Source organism: Desmodus rotundus, chromosome 8 (assembly GCF_022682495.2).
Source record: "Desmodus rotundus isolate HL8 chromosome 8, HLdesRot8A.1, whole genome shotgun sequence".
In the NCBI taxonomy this organism is placed as follows: Eukaryota; Metazoa; Chordata; class Mammalia; order Chiroptera; family Phyllostomidae; genus Desmodus; species Desmodus rotundus.
The window spans coordinates 56,230,257-56,256,014 of NC_071394.1; the positions used below are offsets into that span (position 1 = coordinate 56,230,257).

The following is a 25,758-nucleotide window of genomic DNA, read 5'->3' on the forward strand; positions in this document are numbered from 1 at the left end:
TCGCCTCCTGAAGGATAAGAGGTCACATGGAGAGAGAGGGATGCCCAGCTGTCTCAGCTGAGGTCCTAGACATGAGCATGAGACCACTGAAGATAATCCAGCCTCAGCTGAGCCTTCTCAGGATTGCCCCACCCCCACCTGCATCCCCAAAGAACTGGGAGACATAATAACTATTGTTTTTTTAATCCACCAAGTTCTGAGACAGCTTGTTATACAGTGAAATCCAATTTACAAAAACCTACTTATTAATAAGACCCCAAATATATTTTGCTTGGTGATCTGGCTACCAACGATACCTTCTTGTAATGTATACTTGCAAATGGTATCTTTGTGATCCAGTTCTGGCCAACCAGGCATAAACATGATCAGCTTATTGGTGCTTGCAAGTGAAGTAGTTTAAAGGGAGGCAGTTCTGATAGTTGGCACAATCTTTTTGGCCCTTTGCTCTCCCTTTCCCTGCCTGCCTGAAATGCAGATAATAATAAAGGAAGCAAATTATAAGCCAAGAGCATGAGAATCCCACACTAAAGATGGAGGGAGATAGAAAGAGCTTGAGTAGTAACTACATTGTTTAGCTGCCCTAACAGGTGAGAACTGCTTACCTGAAGATCTTTGGTTATGTGAGAAAAATAAAGCCCTTACTTTCACCCAGGGGCAAGTTGAACTGAAATACTAACTCAGGATAGTGGGAAATGTAGAGGTGCTGATGGCAGGTACACTGCTGGCCTAGGCAACTGGGTAAATAACGGTGCCATTACTCCAAAAAGGAGAGGGAGACAACTTAGGAGACTTTTGAAAATACTGAGTTTGAAGTGCGTGTGAAAAGGGATGCTATTTAGATGCTGGTTGGCCCTCCCAAGTTCCTGTACAATTTAGCAATCAACGGCCAGTGTTGTGGTAGAGAACATTGTTAGAGTGCTTAGGACCCCCAGGAAGAATATTTGGAATGAAGTCTAAGATTTAAAAAAATCTTAGGACATATTAATTGTTATAGAAGGTTGGAACAAAGTGTTAAAAAATACAGATAAAAATAATGTTTAAGAGGGTTAGCCATAGACTCTGGTGAACTTGATACAACAATGACTAAATGTGTGCTTGTTGGATTACCAACCAGGAGGTCCCTAGGGCCCTTCCAAAGAGCAGAGCCTGTGGAGTGGAGCCAAGGAAAGCAAGATTATGGTGGGGGGAGGAGTAAAGTAAGGTGTTGCTAAAGAGCCCAGAGACTGTGAAATCACCCCGGCTAGTGATTCTTCACTGTAAAGGACAAATATATATATATATATATAAAATACCAAAAGGGGATGAGGGGGGAGAGAGAGAGCAAATTCTGTTCCTTTAAAAAAACTTTTTTTTTTTTTAGTTTATTGGTATGACTTGAACATATTTATAGACTTCAGGGAAGGAGCTGTTAGAGGGGGAAAGTTTGAACATACAAGAAAAAGAAATAATTGATAGAACAAGGCCAGGCCTAGGCAGGAAGGGTGAGATCAAGAACACAGGTGGAGGGATTAACCTTAAATGGGAGTTGAATCTCCTCTTCCTGTGAGAGCGTCAATATATCTTCCTGAGAGGGGAAGGTGCACTTAGATCTACACGGATACACGGGAGAGACACAAAGGGCCTGACTGCTCTAGTCTAGAGCTTTCATCTGATGTCTGATCTTGATTGGAGGTATGTGAGAGATCAGGAAGACACAGCTAGGGACATCACTTGTGAGGATTAAACCATAGCAGGAATCCTGAGCCAGCTGCTGTCAGCTTTGGAAAGCATTCACTGCTCTTAAAATCATACCTACATAATACAGTGCTACTTAGTAATTAACATTTCAAATGTTGTGGATTGAAATAATAAAGCACAACACCTTGGGTCAAAGACTGAACATTTCCCTATAGTTTCTAAAATTATCAATATGCTTCTAGAAGTGAAAGCTGGTTCTCACAGCACAGCTGTATGGGGAGAATTCAAATACATTTAATTGTAATGATCTCAGATTCTTGACTCTTAAATGAGCTCATATTTATAAAGTAGCTGTCTTTTAAAGAGGAGAATGTTTTGCATAACTAGAGAAGAAAAAATGTGTTCAGAATGTGTATATGTTTTGCTTAGGGCCAGTTCAATTCAGGGATAAATGTTTGGCAGCATGTTGGAGGGCTTTTCAAGGCCTGTTTGTCATAGCATTGGTAACTCCTTTACTTGAAATTAAAGTGCGAGTGGGTTTAGACTCTAGGACAAATCTATGGTAAAGGTTTGCATGATGTCTGGCCTAAACTGTATTAAACAGATGAGGTAAATGAATATGTCATTTGCTTATTACCATACATATTTTAGTACTTAATTTTTTATGAGTGGTAATTAACTGATTTTTATTTTTTTATGTGAACATCTGATATTTTGCAGACCAAACTTAAACATTAAAGCAACTGCTTCTGGTGGATCTATCTTATATCTGTTTTATCCCATGACGATGGTCTCTTTTGGTCTCTTTTCTCTGCATTTAACAGCTTCATAACTCAGATCCTCAGGTTCCTCATTTGTAAAACGCTACTAATAATACAACCATTCTAGGGTCGTTGTAAGTACTCAATGTGCTTTTTAACTGATTAAAAGCCTATAAAACAGTGCCTTACACATTATAAGCACTCTCCCCTAAAAATCAGCAGTTATTAAAATATGGTCACGATCTTTTAGTGACTATTTAATTTAGCAAACCTTCACATATGCTCAATATTTTATAATGTGAAGCTCAAGGAAACACACTTTATGTTGTCAAAACCAACTAGGTTTTAACCTATTTGTGTTTTGATATTTGATGAAGTCAATTTTTGAAGGAATATAATACTTGGAACAAGGCATCCAAAGTTAGTGTAAAGTGTTTAATTATAACTCTATCTCTTTATTTTTTCTCCCTTCCTTTATTCCTTTCTCTTTCTCTTTCTTTGTTTCCTCTCTCCCTTTTTCTGTTTTGTAAAGTGGAATGGCTTTTATGGATATTTTGAATCCAAAAAGGAAGGGGATACTTAATAGCTTTGGCTTGAATTTTTTAATATGGATATTAACTGTATCTACAACTGTTAATGAGTTTAATCCTAAAGAAGACAAACAACATAAAATGTACATGAAGAGGATATGCAGAAGAGAAATGAGTATAACAATAAATTGATTAACTGCAAATATTGATAACCTTAATGATTACTAAAAACAGAGGGAAATGTGATGAGTTTGAGTGATTATGTTATAAAGTCCCTGATGTAATTATTTTCTTTCCTTTATCTTTAAACTTACATTTTTCTTTTTCATCCCTTAGACTTGTCCTGGTTTTTAAATATGAAAACAGCGAGAGACCGAGTCCAGGATGACTAGAATAAGCATTTTCTCATATGTCCACTAGATGGCAGGTGTAGGATTCTGAATACCTTTCAGAAGCTATGTGTTAGCTGTTCTTATTTGCAGCACTAGATGAGAAAACCTACTGAGTTCAAAGTAGGAAATTTTAGAAAGGAGTCTCTTTCTCTTTCTTCCCTTCATTCCCTACACATAGCCTTGAAAAAAAAGAGAGAACAGGTAAAACTGGTAAAGGAGTATAAGGTTTCTAATAAAGCTTTCAGGTTCCGCCTACAATTGCAGAGTAAAACAACAGCCCTCTTGTGTATATGTTTTTTATTGAAAAATATAAAACTAAAATCTAGCAACAAATCTTTACATAACTAGCCAAGAATTTTTTTTGTAAAACATTCAAAAATTTTTCCTTTCCCCTTTGGTCCCATATACTCTAAAATGGTATGCTGTCTCTGTATAATCTCAATCCTTTTATTTTCTCAAAGTAGGAAGGTCCTGCGGATCCTGTTACATAAGTGGCAGTTAGAGATTACACTATAACTTGGAGATCGATTTCCTGTTTTTTTCTTTATGGTAGGAGATCGTAAAGCAGTAGGGAAATCTAAAAAGATTCTTTTTCTTTCTTGTTCCACAGTTTTAATTACATTTTTACCCTTGATTTGAAATGAGGTTGAAATAACTGAATATTCTGGTTTGAACACGTGTGTCTTTTCATTGAAGGGCCAAAGCTTTGGAAATGTAAAGGGTCAATCTTTGTACAGAGGGGTTCATTGCAGAGAAGGGCGTGTTCTGCGAAGACAAACAGGTCTCGCTGATAGTTGCCAAGGGCACCGAATACATCTTTGCATTACACCTAGACTGAGCATGCTCATATCGCCTCTTTTTTATTGCATACACCATAAATGACTGTAAAAGTTTGCAAATCCTACAGAGACCTTGACAATCAATACTTCAGCAGGAAATCTACAAAGAGAGGGGGTGGGGAGGAGAGAGCCAGTCTAACAGTTTGCTTTTTTGGCAAAGGAACCTTACGTTGACATTGAAAATTATTGAATATTCAATGTTCACAGCCTCAGCCAGATGCATAACATATGCAAAGCAGTTTCAATTTAGAGCTCACTCTAAAATCTTGGCTTTACATTTATATGACCAGGTTATGTAGTTTGTGGACGTTCCTGTGACCTTATGCACATGGGCTTCCTCTGGGTGCTCCTGATCTGTCACCTGAGCATAAAATGAAGACTAATTTTTATCTGTGTCAGTTTATGGCCAAGCAGGGTGTCTAGTCCTGGAGGCCATGCGTTCGGCTTTTCTAAAGTGTTTTTAAGCACCTGACTTCCCAGAAGGGCCAGGCAAGAGTCTAAACGTTGCTTTTTAGAATCTACAGGGTGTTGGTGCTGGAGAAACACTAGTCAATCCCTCTTCTTTGTTTGATCTGCCTGTTCTACTGATTTGTTTGACCACGTTAAATTCAGTGAATTAAAGGTGGATGCCCCTTGAGACAAATCCGACAAATCAAGTAGCAGACAGGGTACTAAAGCCTGGGGGTAAGGGGCAGACCTCGCTGGAAGCCCTGCGCAGGGTCGGGAAAGATGCAGTGGCTGGGTGTCCCCTTCCCGGAGGCCAGAGCCTGCAGTTTAATAGCCTGGCAATGTGTCGCTGCTTTGGGCTGCGTAAGGCACCGAAAGACTGTACTATGCCTTAAAGAGACAGGGTGGTGATCCGGTCAAAAGAAAAAGGCCCCTGCATCCCCGGCCTGGTAGGCTTCAGGAGGTTCTCGCCTCCACTCCCGCTCCACCAGGAGGGCTAAGCCGTTCCCCACTGCTAGTCCAGGTGACCAGAATCCCGGCCTTTCCTTCTGATGCATAAAACATTCAGGGGCCTCCAGGGAGTTTTCGACATTCTGGCGGAGGCTGCTTTACCCATTATTTCTCCCCCAGGGTCAACCACAGGTCCAATGGTTGGTTGAGTTAGGGACACACTTAGCGCAGCTCCAGACTGAGGTCCCCGTGGCCTCTTCCCACCTGAGGTCCTTTACAAACACGTAGCTTGGAAGGGGTCACTGGGCTTTAACCAAATCCAGAAAGGACCGGCAGGTAGAGAACCGTACGAGTTTTTTCTTTCCTTTTTATTTTCTACTGCATGTAAAGGCGCTAAAGGCGCGTGAGGGTGCGTGGTAGTCCCCATGAATGGCCCCAGCGCCCAGTCGTGGCCAGATCTATTTTGGGTGCGACAGTGACACTGAGGATCCCGGGCTCAACGAGCTCAGCACAGGTGGAGCTCCGCAGTAGGAACAGGGCACTTCCCGTTCGCTTCTTTTGACGGTTTTCTGTCCAGGGCGACCTCGGACGTAGGGTCTCTGGACGCTGGTATTGCTGAGGCCTTTTCCCTCCCAGTCCTGAGCGCTCGGCGGTGCCCTTCCCACCTGAGCGCTCTGCCCTGGGGCCACGGCTTTTAATTAAAAGTATCAGAACAGCTGGTGAGAAAACCCAACGTTCTTAATCTATATCTGGTTAAGCTAAGAAGGTGAAAAAATGGTGTTAAAAAGATGATCAAAGTGGAAAGGAAAAGCATAGACTAAATAAGACATTTAACAGGAAAGTGAAGTAAAGGTTTTTGACTCCGAATTTTATGTTAAAAGATCAAATGTGACTTAAATACATATGTGTGTAATTTCCCCCTAAGCACTATTGAAAAATAACTTAGCACCTGAGAACTTTTCACTAAAAGTCTATCCTAATCTCTTTTCTTCTCGTGGCGCCTCCCTTCCCCCCCTATGCGTCAGGGGCATCTCTCCGCAGAGTACTCGCCCCCCCCGCCCCTTTTTCAACTTCATAAACCCATGCCATGAGAAATCCTAAAAAATTAGTTTCAGGAAGAATATAAGTGATGTCTATAAAGCTTGATCAACTGGCATTGGTTGATCTAGTAAAAACTTCCAAGCCCCGGAGCCCAGCCATTTCCTCTTAATGCAGCTTATTTGCTTATTTAGTCAGTCATCTGAAACCACTCCCTTCAAGCTGAGGATGCGGGAGGGTTGGCACTCTTCCATAAACTCTTCGAGAGTTCTCTAAATTAGACAAATGCAGTGCTTCTTTTAGATGATAACTAAGCCTTAACAAAATGGACTGCTATCATTAGTCAAAATCCTTTTGGTGATAAAATTCTCCCGCTAAGCTTCTACGTATAGTGTCAAAATAATTTTAACACAGAACATGTGATAATCATTTCCGTGTAGAACAGTGAACCCACAAGAGATGTTGAGCTGATTATTGAAATCCACTGACATTGCAAATTCATAGTGAAATACACCATTGAACTAAAATATTGCTTCTTTGGTGGAAACAACAAATGCCCGGTGCCACTAAGCTGCCGTGAATGGGGGGTGGAGAATTTCTTTCTTTAGACTTTCAGCGTTCTATGGGAACTAGATACTTACTATTTTGGCATATAATAAGACAGCCTCCACTATCTACGTCTCTGGGAATATTTTTAAAGAGACTGTCCATAGGTGATGTGTAAACAACACACCTTTGAAAGATTTGCATAACAAACAGGACCTGTTAATTGTTACTTTGCCGCCTCCGCGTTCTCTGGATGTTTTTCGACAAGCACAGAGCCGCTTTCAGAACACGGTTTGCAGAGAGGGTGGGCAACAAGGGCCCAAAGAATGTGTTTTGCTCAAGAAGTTCGATGTAAAGAGAACAGTATATGATTTCTCCCCTTTGTTCTGATTTCTAAAACAACCTACTAGTTGTTTTTAAAAGAACCTTTCAGCGAGAGATTCAGAACGAAGCAACTAAGTTTTGTAAACCCGATCTAAAAGGAAAAAGAAAAAAAAAAACTAGCTCTTTGATGTCTCTGGCATTGTTATTACAGTCTTAAAATAACTGCCAACCCCCTGGTCAGAAAATAAAAACCTCAAGGATTAAGTAACTGTTTATCTCAGGAGGATAATTACTTGTTTGACCTCAAGTCATTCATTCCTGAAACCACGAAGTTACGTTGTTGAGATGTTTTTAAGCGCCACAGCTTCTGTCTGTATTGCTTGCTTAACAAAAGCCTGATCGAGGTGACCAGCGCCTCTCGATGGGTCTGAGCATCATTTCTCCAAGAATAAAGCTTGGGAAGGTGCCTACGGTAGAGGAGGGAGATAGGAAGCTTCCCGTCAGTGCGGACGTCAAGAGATGGTTAATGACCCAAGCCACAGGTGGCTGCGTTGGCCCGAGACTTGGAACTCTTCTCCCTCTTCCCTCCCGCCCGAGCTCGGGCAGAAATGAAGCCCAGCGCCTTAGGTGCAGTTTAAGGAAATGGTTGCGGCTTCCCCTAGCGTTGTGGCTGCAGAGCTGTCCCTGGGAACCTGTTAAATTCCCTTTAATAACACTTCCGGCCCTTCCCTGGACCTCATTGGCTCGGAATTATATCTGCATTCTGGGGTCCGCAGGCTGCCCCCGGCCATCGCGCACTGCCCCAGCGTTGACACCACGCTGGCCTGGGCACTGCCCGGGCGTGGGAGGGCACTGGGGTGCGGAAGGTGGGCTTTAACTGCGGCCCCAAAGGGTCAAGTCGCGGGCGCCTCGCCCTGGCGGCAGACAGTAGGCAGGTGCGTGTGGCGCTTGTGGCCCTGCGGCCCCTGGAGGGCCTGAGAGCCGCCGAGGTTAGCAGAGGCCAGGGTTGGGAGGGCTGGCCCTCCTGCGGATCTCCGGGCCCTGGGAACAGGGAAACCAGCGCAGCCTCCCGCTTTCAGTTCTCACCGAGGCCGCTGGTTACTGTTTAACATCCCCACCCACGTTTCAGTTTGTTCAGTAAATCCACCGGACTCTGAGAGTCAGGCCGCTGTCTTGTCGCCATCCAGCATAACTGACATCCTCCCAGCATATGGTCTAAAGTCTCTGCTACAGATCGGGAACCACAAACAAACAAACAAACAACAACCGCATTCTTGAGCCTCCTCTCTCCGAACACACGGCCCCACCCCCACCCTCCACCTCTGCGCCCTCGGCCAACTTCCCAGGCTCCGAAAAGTGCGGCTGGGGACGCGCTGCTGGGGTGGGTGGGGGACCTACGGCTGGGAGATGCGGCGGCCAGTCCGCAGATGACTGCTACGCAGGAGCTCCGGGAGCAGCTCCGTGCAGGTAAGTTTCACCATGGGGCACTGCCTGGTGCTTGGGCTGAGCCCGCGTCCCCAGCCCTCCGGGAGTCTCCTAGCCCCTCAGGCGGCGGGAGGCGGGGCGCTGCCCTGGAGGGGCCGAGCCAGGGGCCCCTAGGCCTGTCAGGTTGAAAGCAGATGCCCCGAGGCCTCCCGCAGCCTGCAGAGCGCGAAGAAAGGGCTGAAGGAGAGGCAGTGGGGGCCCTCGCGGGCCACTCTGCCAGGACAAGTGAAAGGAAAGTTGGATTTGTTTGGAGAGAAAACTTTGATGTCCGTCAGCGGGTCACGTGGCTGCCAGGTCTCTGGGGGCTTTGGTGGAGTTTTTGTGGCTTGGGGCAAGGCTGGGGCATCTGGATGCCTGCGGACAGTGGAGGTTTGTGAGGAGGGTTCTGGAGCATCACCCCAAGGCCTTGGCACCAGTCAGCTTCCATCGGTTCTCTCAGAGTCATTTTGAGAGTAGGCATCTGCCTGTGATGATGCTGGAGAGATTATAGGAAAAAAAAAGTGTGTGTGTATGCATATTTACCTACAGGCATATAAACACATATATTTACCTACACATACATCCATATATATTTACCTACATGTACATGTATGTATATATGTACATCTATCTATAGATAGATAGATGATAGATTTAACTGTTTAAACCATTTAGTTTCCCTTAGGAAGAAGTGTCCTTTGCAAGCTTGTTTTAAAAATGTGCTAGTGACTGTCATTCCTTGTCTAACGGAATAAGCTAGCAGTGATAAGACTTTTGAATTGAATGTATAAGTGCTTCATACCTGATGCGCTGTGCTTCTAAGGCTTGCTCAAAACCAAGGCCCCTGTCCAACACACAGACAACCTCCAGTTAGCTTTCAGATGAGGGCTAGAGCTAGCGGGTACAGAGTGCTGATGCTCTCAACTTCACGGGAGGCCCTGAAAATTAAATACCCGTCTCACTGATAGAAACACTCCTGTTTTGGTTTTGTTACTTCACACCAGTTTTCCACTCATTTTACATGTTTTTCCCCTCTCTGAGCAGGCATTTATTTATCATTAAAACATTCTTCCTCTCCATCTATCACCATTTTTCTACAATAATACCACAGTCCCCACCTTCCCACTACACCTCCTCCGTTTTTCTCTCTGTGCATCCACTATCAGTGTTTTTATTGTGCCTTTGAAGTCAGAAGCCAAGTGTAGGGCTGGGCTCCTCTCTGATGCCATTTGGGGAAGGGAGTGGAAAGGAGGGAGTTGGCCAGTAGCATTAACTACTCACTTTTCACTTTTCAAGGCAGAGTGGGAATTAAGAATTTTTGGTTCTCTTTTTCCATTCTTCCTAAGGTCCATGTATAGACCTACAACTATGGGATTTTTCCTAACATGCTTTATGAAGTTAGTACAACCCTTTCACTAAAGTGTGTCTGTTAGCATCTCACAAGTATTTTATTCTGCAATTGCGATTATAAGAATATAAGAGAACACAAATTAACTTCGGAAATTACTAAGACTTTTCTTAATACCTGCATGTAAATAATAGCTTTATTTTTGAGTTCCATGTTTCTTTTAAAAAATTCTTGTTATTTATATGAATTTTGAAAGGACTCCTGGCCTAAAGTGAACCCTTCCCTGTTCCACTCCATGCCACCATTGCTAGTTGGGTATCTGTCCCTCCATCTGTATAACCACAGGAGTTTTTCTTTCATTACTTCAAAAAATTGGATAGTGGTTCATATCAGACCAGCATTCTGAAATTTAATTTTCTTTAGTAGTTTTCAAATATTTATTTGTCAATACATTAAAAACCCTTTCTTTTTTAAGTATATCCACCCAAAGTAACCAGACAATATCCCCAATGTGCTAGAATATTCACTTGGTTTTTCCAGTTTCTTACTATTACAAATCGTGATGCAAATGTCAATACCTGTGTACATTTTCTTCACATGGATGTGCAGGCTGTTTATCCTGAGAGGGTTGCTGGCTCCAGGGGATGTTCACTTTAAATTTGGTAAATATTGCAAAGAGCCTTCCTCAACAGCCACAGTATATTGACCATGCTCTTGCCAACAATGGGTAATCACTATAGAAGATCTTGAGCATTTGATTGTTGGAAAATTTACTTCTCATTGTTGTAGTTTAATATTTAGGAATTATATGAACCAGTCTTGGAACATCTGATTGTAGAGTTTGGGAATTTTGCTTTAAAAGTATAATAAAGGAGAAGGGGGATTAACTGCATTTCAAAAGGCTACGTTACTTGGAGCTTCTGAAATATGCCACTGCATTAGTCATCATCTATCCATTTACAGAATGGCTAGAGATCCTGGTACATGGTCAGGGAGAATGTCTATGTTGCAAACATGTGTGTGTCTATTAGTCAGTGTTGCAAAAAGCCCTGAGTGTACAATGGTGCCTCCTCATAGAATCATTTACCTTTCCCCTCCCCGTGGGAACTTTTACCTATTGGTATTAATCAGCTCATGTATAGACACAAGGACACTTCAGATATGATTTACTCTTATAGCTGAATAAACTATTTGCAATATTCATTATATATATATTTAGCTAATACTTATGGAATCTTTTATATGTGCTACATAGTGTTCTAAGCCATTTGTAAACTTTTTTTTTTTAGATTCTTTAAAAAACCCTGTGCAGTTCATGCTAATATTCTTCCCATTTCCAGATGGGAAAAAATGAAGCACGATTTTAAAAACTGGGCTAAGGTCACACATCTATGAGGGATAAAACTGGTGATTCAAATCCAGGCATTGTGGCCCTAAGCCATGAGAGTAACCAGGCTGCTCCCACATGGTCATTGGTTGCTAACTAAATAGGGGTGCCCAACTTGGGGGGTAATAAAGATCTGACCCTTAACCAGACCCATAGGCCAAGCCATGTCCCCTTGCCCTTGGCTGGGTATTCTCTGGGGGCAGGGGGAGCACTTTTCTAGGTTGCAATATGTCTGTAAAGGCCACAGCACCCAGCTCCTGATGTATCAGGAGCTGTAGGTATACACATTCAGATGCTTACATAAGTACCTTTGGAACTTAACACTGTTTTGCCCATTCATTATGGGTACACCTTAAAGAAGAGACCAGCCTTACTGCCTGTCTTTCCTACCTTGTATTTAATACAGGGTGATGCAGTATGCTGTCCACATGGAAGACTTAACTCAGAGCCTCTGATGTTTTGTTGCTGTGAAAACCTTTGGTTTTATCAAGATGTTTTTCTGGAAAATGCATAAGGAGTTCATTTGTGCATGTGTGTATCTTAACATTTGGGGAAATGAGGGTCTTTGAGGATGACCAACTCATGGCATATAAAAGCCAAAAGAGAAATCTTTGCTGTCACATAGGGAGGTTTGTATTCCTGCCAAGCTATTTACTAAAAGGGGGCAGAGGATGGGGGACTTGGGCAAGTTAACCTTTTTGAGGCCCAATTCCCTTATTTTTTAAAGTATATATGATTATTATACCTATCTCATACATGTGGTATGATGATTAATATGTTCATACATGAAGACCCTTAGAACAATGCCTGGCATTTATTGAATACCTAATATGTATTCTGTGTTGTCATACTTGTGATAGTATAAGTAAAGCATCTTAAACGCTGCTTGATTTATAGTAAGTTCTTAATGTGTCACCTGCTTTTATTGACCTTTCCCTAGAGAAATTTTGTTTACATACACAAACAAATTATATATGACTTCAAGTGTTTATGGGTCCCTAGAAACCTGGCCAAGGCCTCTAACAGGCCTTGGAGAAACAATAATGAATAAGATAGACATAGTCCCTGATTTCATGGAGCTTTTAGCTGGGCAGTGTATACAAGGATCGCCCCCTATATAGTCCAATGGTCAGAACAAGGGTTTTGCAATCATTGAAACCTCTATGCAAATCTCAACTCTGCCTTCTGACAGCTGTGTGTCCCAAGCAAGTTACTTAATGTCTGCCTTAGTTTAAAAGGTGGTAAATGAGAATAATGGTCCTTCCTCTCAAAGTACATGTGGAATAATTCTTGTATTATTTAAACCAAGCATGTTATTTATTGAGTGTTTGACACTTTCTCTGCACTCTATTTTAATATAGAAGAATCACATTTATCTATGATGGCAGTGTCATGGACATCTAAACATTGTGTCCCCATCACTTGAAAGTGTTGGCTGATAATATTACTAAGCCTGGTAATTTAGTTATTTTTAATATTTTGAATCTTTGAGTGTTATTCTCCTATGATTGCCTACTGAGTTTGCTTTGCTTATCTTCTTGGCTTTCTTGTATCATGGCTATAGGTTGCAACTAAGTGATGTATATTAGGTTAGCAGGAATTAACTTATATGCACTGTACTAGGTGCCTTGAATACAAACGTAAAAATGCAGCACCCTCACCCTCAAACACAAATAATTTACTTGGAAGAAAAACATGTATCACCTTCTACATCATAAGAATATAGATATCGCATTAGTATATAGATAGATACTAATCTATCTATACTATATACCATGGGGAATGGAAACACAAAGGATAGTTTAAAAAGCCTGGAGAGATTTCATGGAGTAGTTAATGACTTCCAGATTAGAACTTGCTGCATAGAGAAGTATCAGAAAAATGCCCGGGGCAGAGGATATTACGTGTGGAATAGGTGGAATAACAAGAGATGAGGTGGGGAAGGAATACTAGGCTAGACTCTGATATTCTTGAATGTGGGTGACAAAGATTTGGGCTATGACATTTGGACAGTGGAGAGCCATCAAAAGTGTGTAGTAGATTGGGCTATGAAAGCTGTCTCTCTCTTTTTTTTTCCTACAGATTAATTGGCAGCATTTTGGAGGATGAGTTAAGCAGGGAGAGACAAGAGGAAGGGAAATAGTAGGGAGCTTTCACAACAATCCAGTCAATGAAAATGTGAAGAGGATAGAATATATTCTAGAGATGCTTTGAAGGTCTTTAAACTGAAGTTAGGAACTGTCAGTTGTGGAAGATGAGAGAAAGTCAGGGATTGAAGCCGACCTGAAGCCCGTGTTCTTTAGGGTTGTATGGGAAGCTGTGATTTGATCATGGTCATTATAGACTTACAGTGTTTTAGCTATTGCATTCCGACAAGTTGGTCATGTTTTAAAACTTAGTTTGTGTGGCAGAACTAAACTTTATTTGGTCATTGTGAGGTTATTAGGTACATAAGACTATTGATCCCTAATTTGGACTAATTTTCAGCAAACTAGTTATTATTTCTAACCTGAATTTTTCAACAACCAACTACTCCCCTTTCCTTATCTTCCTGGCCTCCAATCAATTCCCCAGATAGTAGTTAGAGCGATGTAGGAAAAGCCAATTTGATCATTTTCCCCTCAATTTAAAACAATTTGTTAACTTCTTAATGTTCTTAGCCTGAAGTCCAATTGTATTCACATCTCTAGACCCCATATGACTTCCACTCCAAGCCTCGTCTCTATTCTTGAGATCTGACACTTTAATCTTCAACTGGAATAAATCTCTTAGTTCCTCAAAGACACCATGTTCTGTGCCTTCAAAAGTGCTGTTTCCTTTGTTTGAAACACTCAGCCACCATCTCCACCGTTTCCCCTCATCAGGCTAGCCAGCTTCCACTTACTTTGCAGGTCTTTGCTCAGATACCACCTTCAAAATCTTTTCTAATCTCCTGACCCCACATATAACAATTTAATGTTTCTTGTTCTTTCCCTATCATACTCACCAACTATGTTATTCTGGCGCACTTTTTAAATTGGGCCTTAAATACAAGCTTATTTGGATGCATTCACTTAATAAATCTGTAATGGAGAAGGAAGGTAAAATACCAATTGAGTGAATATGTGTGTTGAGAACCTCATTTTCAAGCATTGAATTCTATGTTGGGATTAAGCAATGACTAGAAACAATTCTCTCCTAAGATTTTCATGTCTGGTTGGGGACATGAATAAAATTATTATTACTCACTGTGATAAATGCAAATGTTGAGTACTGGAGAAAGATTATAGGAACCTAGCAAATGCCCCACTAACTTTTCCTGGGGCAGGTTACACAAGAGATGACTTATGAATGCTTTATTTTCAACTTAATAAGGATATAATTTATTAATATTAAGATATAATTACATTAGATAATTGAGATATAAGTTACATTGAGTAAAACCCATTTTTAAAGCATATACTTTAATGAGTTTGACAAACCTATGCCTTTGTGTAACCACTGCCACAATGAAGATACAGAACATTTTTTGCACCCACTCGGACTCAAATTCTCTTACGCCCTTTAGCAGTCAGCCCCCTTCTCATCTCCTCTCTGTCTCTAATGTTGCTTGTCTATAATAATATATAAGTAGAATCATATAGTGTGTAGCATTTTGTATCTTATTTTTTTAATTTAGTATAATAACTTTGAGATTCAGCTATCTTGTTGCCTATATTCCTTTTCAACCAAACAGATCTAGGAGGTACAATTGACATACAATAAACTGCACATATTTATTTATTTATATTATCTATTTATTTTAAAATATTTTTTAGAGAGAAGGAGAGAGAAAGAGAAGGAGAGAAACATTGATCAGTTGCCCCTACTGGGGAACAAACCTGCAACCTAGGCGTATGCCCTGACTGCCAATCAAACTGGTCACCTTCGCTTTGCAGGATGATGTCCAAGCAACTGAGCCGCACCAGTCAGGGCTAAAGTGCACAACTTAAGAAGTTCTGACCTCTGTATGTACTCATGAAACAGTCACCACAAGAAAGATAGTGATATAGCCAGTGACATATAGGTTTCTTCATGCTCCTTCGTACACTTTCCCTCTGGCTCCTCCTGACATAATCACTGATCTCCTTTCTGCCCCTGAAAATTAATTTGTTTTTTCTAGAATTTTATATCCATGGGATCATACAGTATTCTATTGTGAGTTATTTTGACATTTATTCATTTTGCTGGATCGATCAATTTTTCCCCCTCGATATCATGACATTATATGGATGTGCCACAGTTTGATAGTTTATTGATCTGTAGGTGAACATTTGGATTGTTTCCAGTTTTTGGCTTTTACAAATAAAGCTACTATGAACATTCTTTTACAAAGTCTTTGTATGAACATATGCTTTCATTTGTTTTATATAATCACCTAGGAGCATAATGGCTGGATCACATGGAAGAAACTGTTAAACTAATTACCAGAGTTACTGTACTATTTTGAGTTTCCATCAGCAGTGTTTGAGAGTTCTAGTTATTCACATTCTTCCCAACACTTCGAATGGCCAGTCTCTTAATTTTAAACCTTGTAAAGTGTGTGACAATCCCTCATTGCGGTTCTGATTTGCATTTCCCTAAGGACGAAGGAGTCTGAACATCTTTTCGTGAGCTGTGCACTATGCATGCATTTTCTTTGGTTTAAAGTTTTGTTCAACACCTATCCATCTCCCCACCGCCTTTTAAAAATTTAGTTGTTTGTCTTACTATGTGAATATTCTAACATTAGTGAATATCAACAACAATATTGATGCTGGTAATTAAGTGTTAGTTTATAGAATTCTTTCACATGCACAATTAATAGTGTCTCCCCCTACATTATTTTAAGCACATCCTGTGACAACCACAGGCAGACACTGAGACGTGGAGGTGTGTGCAGTAAATATGAAATGCAGGTTTGGGGGGTTTTAGCCAATGTCTTTTAGCATATGTGTGTGTGCGTTTAGTGTGTGAGGAAAGAGTATCCGTTGGGTTGGTCTGCGAGGACTCAGCGAGGCAGAGGACAGTATCCTGCTGAGCTCGGGTAGTCGGTACAATAGACTTTGGTGAAGTTTGGGGAGTATGGTTGTAGTTTGAAAGTGACAATTCACAGTTAACAGACATTTTGCAAAAACTCCTACATCTCAGAGGATTTTCTGAGATGAAGTTCTTTTAGTTGTCCTTTATTGGTAAGTTGATTCTAGATGAATAAAGTAAATATATTTCTTAATTTGCTAAGGGAAAAATATATAGTATGACCAAGTCCTTAATTTTTAATTATTATTTTCTGTTTCTCATGAGATGTTCAAAGATAATGGGAATTTTTCAAATATGATCCTCTGGTTCAATATATTATATCCATTTTTCTGCTCAGGGCCCTGACATTTTTCTCTAAACCATGGATATGTACCACTTGTCAGCTTCAGAATAATGGGTACAATTTTTTCTTTAATTTTCTCACTTGGAAGTTTTCAGATGTCTTCATGTGCTCATTTTTTTCGCAAATTCATTTATTTTCAACTCCTGTGGGTTCTGTTTACCTGTTTACCACAGGTAAAGAAAGAAGGGCATTGAAATACTCATACTCCCAAGCGAGGGATTTATTCATATCAACATACTCTCTTACCAGGAATGTAAAAATGAATAAATATTATATTTAATGTGTCCATACACATTCATTGTATCTTTTGTGTAATCATTTCAAATTAGTTTAAGAACTACTCAGGTATTGTATAGTATGTCTGTGAAAATTTAGCATGGGATCTGCCATTTTCTCAGATTAACCCGGAATACCAGAGTATCTTTTAAAACATATTTGCAAAATTATTCTCATCAAGTTTGTATTACTTAAATAGATGAGGCAATGGAAAGGGCATGCAGGCTTTTGGAGCAGACTTGATTCAAACCTGTCTGTACAGCTTTGGGCATGTTACCAGCTCACCTGAGTCCGCCTGGCTCACGGGAACGGTATGCTGTGAGACTTCAGTAAAATGGCATTTAAACTGTTCAGCACAGAGTCTCCCACAAGGCAAATGTACTTAATCAATACTGAGATTGCTTGCTCTCTTGAGTTGTCTTTATGAAGTTAATAATATTGTTATATATTTATTTCTACTGCTGCAGGTTTTATACACACAAGTATACACGTGTGTATATGCACACATGTATACATACACATATATTTTAAACACAAATACACACACACTACTTCTATTACTAATTATTGACTACTGTGACTAACATTTATTAAGCACTTTCTGTGTGCTAGGCACTGAGCACTTCACATAAATCATTTAATACTTACTCTAACTTTTTTAAAGTGTGAACTATTATCTCCATAGTGCAGATGAGGAAACTGAGGGAGAGAGGTTAGATACCCAGTTGAGATTGCACAGCAAGTAAACGTGAGCATTAAGTATGAACTGAGGGCGTGGTTCATACTTACGTATGAATCAACTTCAGAGCTCACGTGGTTTCCTCTTCTAGTAACTTTAATGCCTAAGCTGTTATACAAGCAATCTCATCTTACTTTTCACAGTATCTTTTAAAGGTACAAATGAAATTGGCAATTTTAGTTTTCTCATCTTTTGTGTTTCATCAATTATTTATATGAAGCATGTAATGATTTTGCAGGACTTTTTGAACATCTGCTGGGATAAAATAATATGTGATATTTTATGTATGTTTCTATTTTATGTAGAAACATACATAAAATATCTGAGATTGACTTCTGAGAAAGGTTAGAATAGACAGTAAAACACTGAAGTTTTTAATTGAGATAATTTATTAAATCAGGAATAAAAATCATAATAGTCACATTTGATGAAATAAAACCTGATACATAGGATTTTAATGATTTTTATATAGTTTTACACAATGAATTGAAATATTTTGAGTATTTAGTTAATGATACATGTATAGAAATTACTCTCATCATTAGGAGTCATGGATAAATATTAGTTGAAGAGGTTTATTAATTAGTGATTATTTAATAATGAAACTTCTCAGGAAGTGAGGTTTACAATTTAAAAGGTCTGGCATGTTTTAAAAGATGATGTTCCTTTCTTAGTTTAGTTAATCAGCTTCAGTGTGGACAAAGAATCCTGCTATTTGAAGTGATCCTCATTAGGGACATATTAAGTAAGAAATGTAAGCATAGTATATATTGCAGTACTTTCTATTACCATGTGGCTTATGAATTTTAATTGATCATATTTCCTCTGATTATGCATATATTCTTAGAAAGTGAAAATTCATATGACTTACAAAGTAATTATTATCTAAGTAGAGAATATTTCTGATATACATCCTCAAACTGCCTTAAACACTTATTGTAATGGAGAACAAACAGTATGCAGGGATAACGGGTCATTTTTTAAATTTCAGCCTAAAACAATATTGAATATCATTGTGGTTTTCTACATATACAAAGCACATATTTTTTTTCTTATATGTGAATCAAAAACCTAACATTTTATTTTTGTGAAATTAAAATAACTTGTATATTTAAAACAAGTAGCTATGATGATAAAGTATCCTTTGCTTAAAAGGATTAAAATTCAATTTGGCAAGAATTTTTGAGCAAATATTATATTGCAAAACATGTAGTGGCTCAAGGGGTGTAAAAATAAACTGAATCCCTGGAGTTCAGGAACCAGCAAACTAGTTGGAGAAATGAATACAAAAATAATTCTCATTCTAGTTGGTTTATGATGTTATAATATACAAATCATTTATTCTAGGATATTGAAGTATGTGTATATGCATATATATTCATATATACATATGTGTCTATGTATATGTACATTTTACACAGCAATAAGAAACATGATAATATATGCAAGTATGTACACTCATAATACACATTTGTATTTAGATTCTAAATATGAGATGCTTCAAGTTTAATTGAACTAAATAAAACAACTTCAGCGTTCTTTTTAATTTTTTTTCTTTATTTTTATTGTTGACACTTTTGCAGATGACCCCACTTCCACCCCACTTCTCCCTGCTCCTCCTAGCCCCATCTCCCCCTTCCCTCAGGGCATCATCACACTGTTGTCTGTGCTCATGGGTCATACATATATATTCTTTGGCTAATCCCTTCTTCTTTTGTCCAGTCTCCCCTCCCCCCTCTCCTCTGACAGCTGTCATCTGTGCCATGTTTCCATGCCTCTGTTTCTATTTTGTTTATCAGTTTATTTTGTTCATTAGATTCCACATATAACTGAGATCATATAGTATTTCTCTATCTCTGACTGGCTTATTTCACTTAGTATAATACTCTCCAGGTCCTTCCATGCTGTCACAAAAGGTAAGATTTCCTTCTTTTTATGGCTACATAGTGTTCCATTGCCTATGTACCACAGCTTCTTTATCCACTCATCTACTGATGGGCATTTGGACTGTTTCCAGATCTTGATTATTGTAAATAATGCTGCTATGAACATAGGGGTGCATATATTCTTTCTGATTGGTCTTTTGGGTTTCTTAGGATGTATTACAAAAGGCAGTTCTATTTTTAATTTTTTGAGGAAACTCCATAGTGTTTTCCATAGTGGCAGCACCAGTCTGCATTCCCACCAACAATGCACTAAGGTTCCCTTTTCTCCCCATCCTGGCCAGCACTTGTTGTTTGTTGGTTTATTGATGATGGCCATTCTGGCAGGTATGAGGTGATATCTCGTTGTGGTTTTAATTTGCATCTCTCTGACAATTAGTGATGTTGACTGAGCACTTTTATCAAATGTCCTTGGGGCATCTGTATGTCCTCCTTGGAGAAGTGTCTATTCAGGTCCTTTGCCTATTTTTTAATTGAATTGTTTATCTTTCAGGTGTTGAGTTGTATAAGTTCTTTATATATTTTAGAGATTAACATCTTTTCTGATGTATCACTGGTGAATCTATTCTCCCATACACTGGGCTCCCTTTTCATTTTGTTGATGCCTTCTTTTGCTCTGCAGAAGCTTTTCAATTTGATGTAGTCTTTGTTTATTTTTTCTTTATTTTCATTGCTTAGGAGACATATTGACAAAAATATTGCTTTGAGATATGTCTGACATTTTACTGCCTATATTTTCTTCTAGGATTTTATGGGTTTGTGATTTTCATTTAAGTTGTTTATCCATTTTGAGTTTATTCTTGTGTATAGTGTAAATTGGTGGTCTAGTTTCCATTTTTTTGCATGTATTTGTCTAGTTTCCCCAATATCATTCAGTGAAGAGACTGTCTTTAAAACATTGTATGTTCTTGCCTCCTTTATCACATATTAATTGACTATATAGGCAATAAGTTGATTTCTGGGCTCTCTGTTCTGTTACACCAATCCATATGTCTGGTCTAATGCCAGTACCAGGCTGATGATATTACAGTGGCCTTGTATAGTTTGCTATCAGGTATTGTGTTATCTCCAACTTTGTCCTTTCTGAAGATTACTGAGATTATTTGGGTTCTTTTTTGGTTCCATATACCTTTCTGGAATATATGTTCTATATCTGAGAAATATGTCATTGGTATTTTAATAGGAATTGTGTTGAACTTATAGATTGCATTGGGTGCTATGGAGATTTTAATGATATTAATTCTTCCAGTCCATGAACACATTATATGCTTCCACTTATTTGTATTTTCTCATTTTCTTTCTTCAATGTCCTGTAGTTTTCTTAGTACAGGTTTTTTACCACCTTGGTTAAATTTATTCCTAAGTACTTTATTTTTTTGTTGTTGCAGTAGTAAATAGTATTGTTTTCTTGGTTTCTTTTTCTGATAGTTCATTGTTGGTGTATAGAAATGCCACCAATTTCCAGGTATTAATTGTGTATCCTACAACTTTGCCAAATATATTTATTAGTTCTAGTAGCATTTTGGTGGAATCTTTAGGCTTTTCTATGTACATTATCATGCCATCTGCAAAGAAATACAGTTTCACTTCTTCCTTTCCAATTTGGATGCCTTTTATTTCTTCTTCTTGTCTAATTGCTATGGCCAGGACTTCCAGTACTATCTTGAATAAGAGGGATGAAAGCGGACATCTCTGTCTTGTTCTCGATCTTCAGGGAAATGCTTTTAGTTTTTGCACATTTAGTATGATATTGGCTGTGGATTTGTCATATAAGGCCTATATCGAGTTGAGGTATGTTCGCTGTATTCCCACTTTGCTGAGAGTTTTTATCATAAATGGGTGCCGGATTAGATCAAATGCTTTTTCTGAATCTATCAATATGATCATGTGGTTTTCATCCTTCATTCAGTTTATGTGATGTTTCATGTTTATTAATATGCAGATATTGTACCAACCTTGCATTCCTGAAATAAATCCCACTTGATCACGGTATATGATCTTTTTAATGTATTGCTGGACATGGTTTACTATTATTACTTTGAGGATTTTAGCATATATATTCATCAGGAATATTAGCCTGTAGTTTTCTTTCTTAGTTGTGTCTTTATCTGGTTTTGGAATTAGGATAATGCTAGCTTCACAAAATGAGCTTGGGAGTCTTCACTCCTCTTTAATTTTTTGGAATAGTTTGAGAAGAAGAAGGGTAATTTTCTCTCTCTAAAAGTTTGGTAAAGTTTTGAAGTCATCCAGTCCAGGGCTTTTGTTTGTTGGTAATTTTTTAATTAATGATTCAATTTCATTAGTTGTAATCTGTCTATTCAGATTCTCTGATTCTTTCTGATTTAGTTTTAGAAGATTGTATGATTCCAGGAATTTATCCATTTCATCCAGGCTGGCCAAAGTGTTGGTGAATAGTTATTCTTAATATTTTCTTACATTCCTTTGGTGTCAGTTGTTACTTCTCTTTCATTTCTGATTTTTTTATTTGTATCCTTTCTCTTTTTTCTTGATGAAGCTGGTTAAAGGTTTGTCAGTCCTTTATTTTGTAAAATGATTTATTTTTTAGAGAGAGGGAAGGATATAGAGAAAGAGAGGGTGAGAAACATCAATGGGAGAGAGAAACATTTATCAGTTGCTTCTTGTATGTGTGCCCTGACTGGGTACCAAATCCACAACACAGGTATTTGCCCTGACTGAGAATCAAACCAGTGACCTTTCATTTTGTGAGACAATGCCCAAGCAATTGAGCCACAATGAACAGTTTTGAACGGTTTGTCAATTTTGTTTATCTTCTCAAAGAACCAGCTCTTGAATTCTTTTATCTTTTGTATCATTTTTTTAAGACTCTATTTCCTTTATTTCTGTTCTGATCTTTATTATTTCCTTCCTTTCACTCACTTTGGGCTTTGTTTGTGGTTGTTTTTCAAGTTCATTTAAGTGTGAAGTTATATTGTTTACCTGAGTTTTTTTCTTGTTTCTTAAGATAGGCCTGTAACGCTATGAGTTTCTCTCCTAGCACTCCTTTTCTTATGCCCCATAGATTTTGGATTGTGTGTACTGATTTTTATTTGTCCGAGGTATCTTTTGATTTCTTCCTTGATCTCATTGTTAACCCATTCATTGTTTAGTAACATGTTATTTAGCCTCCATGACTGTGTTTTTTTCAGATTTTTTTCTGTGGTTGATTTCTAGTTTCATACCATTATGGTTAGTAGATATGGTTTCAACTTCTTAAATATATTGAGACTTGTTTTGTGTCCTAACATTTGGTCTATCCTATAAAACATTCTATGTGCACTTGAAAATAATATATATTCTTCTGCTTCGGGATGAAATGCTAATTAAATCCATCTGCTCCAGTGTTTCATTTAAGGCCACCGTTTTCTGTTGATTTTCTGACTGGAAGGTCTATTCATTATGACTATTGCTGTCAATCTTTCATTTTATATTTATCAAGATTTGCTTTACATAATCAGGTACTTCTCACTTTGGTGCCTGAATGTTTACAAGGATTATATCTTCTTGTTGGATTGTTCCCTTTATCATTATGTAGTGTCCTTCTTTGTCTCTTCCTCTAACCTTTGTTTTAAAGTCTATTTTGCCATATATAAATATTTCTACTCCAGCTTTTTGTTTTCCTTTCCATTTTCATGAAATATCTTTTTCCATCTCTTTATTTTTAGTCTGTGTGTATCTTTCATTCTGTAAGTATCTTGTGGACAGCATATATGTTGGTCTTGTTTTCTTATCCATTCAGCTACTGTATATCTTTTGACTGGAGAATTTAAGCTATTTACACAAAGTGATTATTGATAGGTACATATTTATTGCCATATTATTCTTTGAACTATGTTCCTCTGTCATCATTTTCTCCTCCTCTTTTCTTCTTCTTCTTCTTCTTCTTCTTCTTCTTCTTTCTCTCCTCCTCCTCCCCCTTCTCCTTCTCCTTCTCCTTCTCCTTCTCCTTCTCCTTCTCCTTCTCCTTCTCCTTCTCCTTCTTCTTCTTCTTCTTCTTCTTCTTCTTCTTCTTCTTCTTCTTCTTCTTCTTCTTCTCATTCTTCTTATGAGCCCTTTAACAATTGTTGAACAACTCCTTTCCCTTTTTCTTGTCTGGGAAGCTCTTTATTTCTCCCTCAATTTTAAATGATAGCCTTGCTGAGTAAATGTAGTCTTGGTTGTTGGCCCTTGCTTTTCATTACTTTAAAAGTTTCAAGTCAATCCCTCTGTTGAGAAATCAGACAGTCTTATGGGAGCTCTTTTGTAGGTAACTAACTGTCTTTCTCTTGCAGGTTTTAATATTTTTTCCTTGTCTTTAATCTTTGCCATTTTAATTATGATGTGTCATAATGTGGGCCTCAATGAGTCCATCTTATTTGGGACTCTCTGTACTTTCTGGACTTGCATGTCTTTTTCCTTCACCAGGCTAGGGAATTTGGGGTCATTATTTCTTCAAATAGGTTGTCGATCACTTGCTCTTTCTGTACCACTGTGATGCAGATGTCGTTATGCTTCATGTTTTCTCAAAGACCCCTTAAACTATCCTCATGTTTTAAAATTCTTTTTTCTTTTTGCTGCTCTGATTGTTTTTTTTTTTTTCCTACCTTGTCCTTCAAATGTCCAGGTTGATCCTCTGCTTCATCCAACCTACTGTTTAGTCTTTTTAGTGTGTTCATCATTTCAGATAAGGTATTCTTTATTTTTGACTATTTTAATGGTTTCTAAGTCCTTTTTCATGCTGTTGAGTATTCTTATAACCATTACTTTGAACTCTGCATCTGATAAAATGCTTGCCTCCATTTCATTTAGCTCTTTTTCTGGAGATTTCTCTTGTTCTTTCCTTTTGGGCCTGTTTCTTTGACTCCCCATTTTGGCTACCTCTTTGTGTTTGTTTCTATGTATTAGATAGATCGGCCTGCTTTGACTCCCAGTCTTCATAGGGTAGCCTTATTTAGTGGGTGTTCTGTGGGATCAATGGTGCAGTGTCCATAATAACCTGAGCTGTGTACTACAGGAATGTCCTTTCTTTGGGTTATATGGGCCCTCCTGTTATAATTGATTCTTGATTGTTTTGGCTTGTTTGTGCATGGGATAACCCCTCAGGCTGGCTGATTGTGAGGCTCAACCCTGACTATGGCATGGACACTGCTGTGGTGGAATTTGCCTCAGCTGGGTTTGGTGCCTGCTGAGGTCTCATTTGGGTGTGCTGCTTGTGAAGCTTATTGAAACATGCTCTGTTATGGTCTGATGCTGGCCATTGGGTATGTTGGTTTGGGGCCTCTTCAGAGGGACTCTGATGAAGACAGATGTCAGACACTGCCTGTGACTGGCCCTAGACAACCTGTTTGGAGCCAAAATTTGTACAGGCCTCTGCTGGACCTGGGTATATGTAGGAATTACCAAGCTGTACACCAATGACTGCTTTTACAAATACCAGCCCAGGGACAGGTCAGCAAAAGCCCCAAGGCAACTAAAAATCTGCCTCTACTTGCCACTGCCTATAGGCTCTCTTTTAGGCTTAGTCACTAAAAGAGAATCTGGCTGACCCTTTCTTGTGAAGCTCAGCAGGGCAAGAGCTCCACAAGATAGGGCGAGAGGGAGTCAGAAGGTGGGGCTATTGTTTTCTCCCAGGCTAATGCCACACTAAGGAGAGTGCTCCACCAGAGAAAGATGGTGTCTGTAGTATGGAAGATTGACTCAGCACAAGAATCCTGCTGGGTGTCCCTTCTGCTGTCTTCCCAGAGTCACAGACCCCAGATTCTCCTCGTGTAACTCTAGTCCACTTCGCTATCCCTTATTTGGAGCCCAGGGTAAGTTGGTGAGAATAGTTTTGTGCATTGGCTCTTTAAGAGACACATCATCCATTTTGACTGATCTCTTTAGCTAGGACAAATGATAATAACTAATAGCACTTGTGGATGCCACCTGGTGTTACTGAATAATATATAGAAAAAAAAAGAATCATCCATGACTAATCTGGAGATGTCTGTTATTTCTAAAACAATGTTCCTGCTTATTTGCACTGATATGTCCCCTAGAACAAGGGACATAAAGGAAAGAATAAACAAATGGGGCTTCATCAAAATTAAAAGCTTCTGCATGGCTAAAGAAAACATCAGCAAAATGAAAAGAGAGCCAACCATATGGGAAAACATATTTGAAAATGATACCTCAGACAAGGGTTTAATCTCCAAAATATATAAAGAACTTACACAACTCC

The 25,758-nt window shown here is 38.9% G+C and overlaps 1 protein-coding gene across 4 annotated transcripts in view; it reads left to right on the forward strand.

Moving 5' to 3' along the window:
• The first annotated feature begins 8,137 nt into the window (after positions 1-8,137).
• HNF4G (hepatocyte nuclear factor 4 gamma) overlaps positions 8,138-25,758 on the forward strand; it is a 116,443-nt gene continuing 98,822 nt past the window's right edge. For 2 of the 4 annotated variants that reach the window (XM_045186172.3, XM_045186173.3), the window contains exon 1: positions 8,143-8,471. The gene's annotated coding sequence lies outside the window, so the exon portion shown is untranslated. Of the gene's footprint in view, positions 8,472-25,758 lie in introns of all 4 variants that reach the window. The other 2 variants (XM_045186175.3, XM_045186174.3) reach the window with 2 other exon arrangements.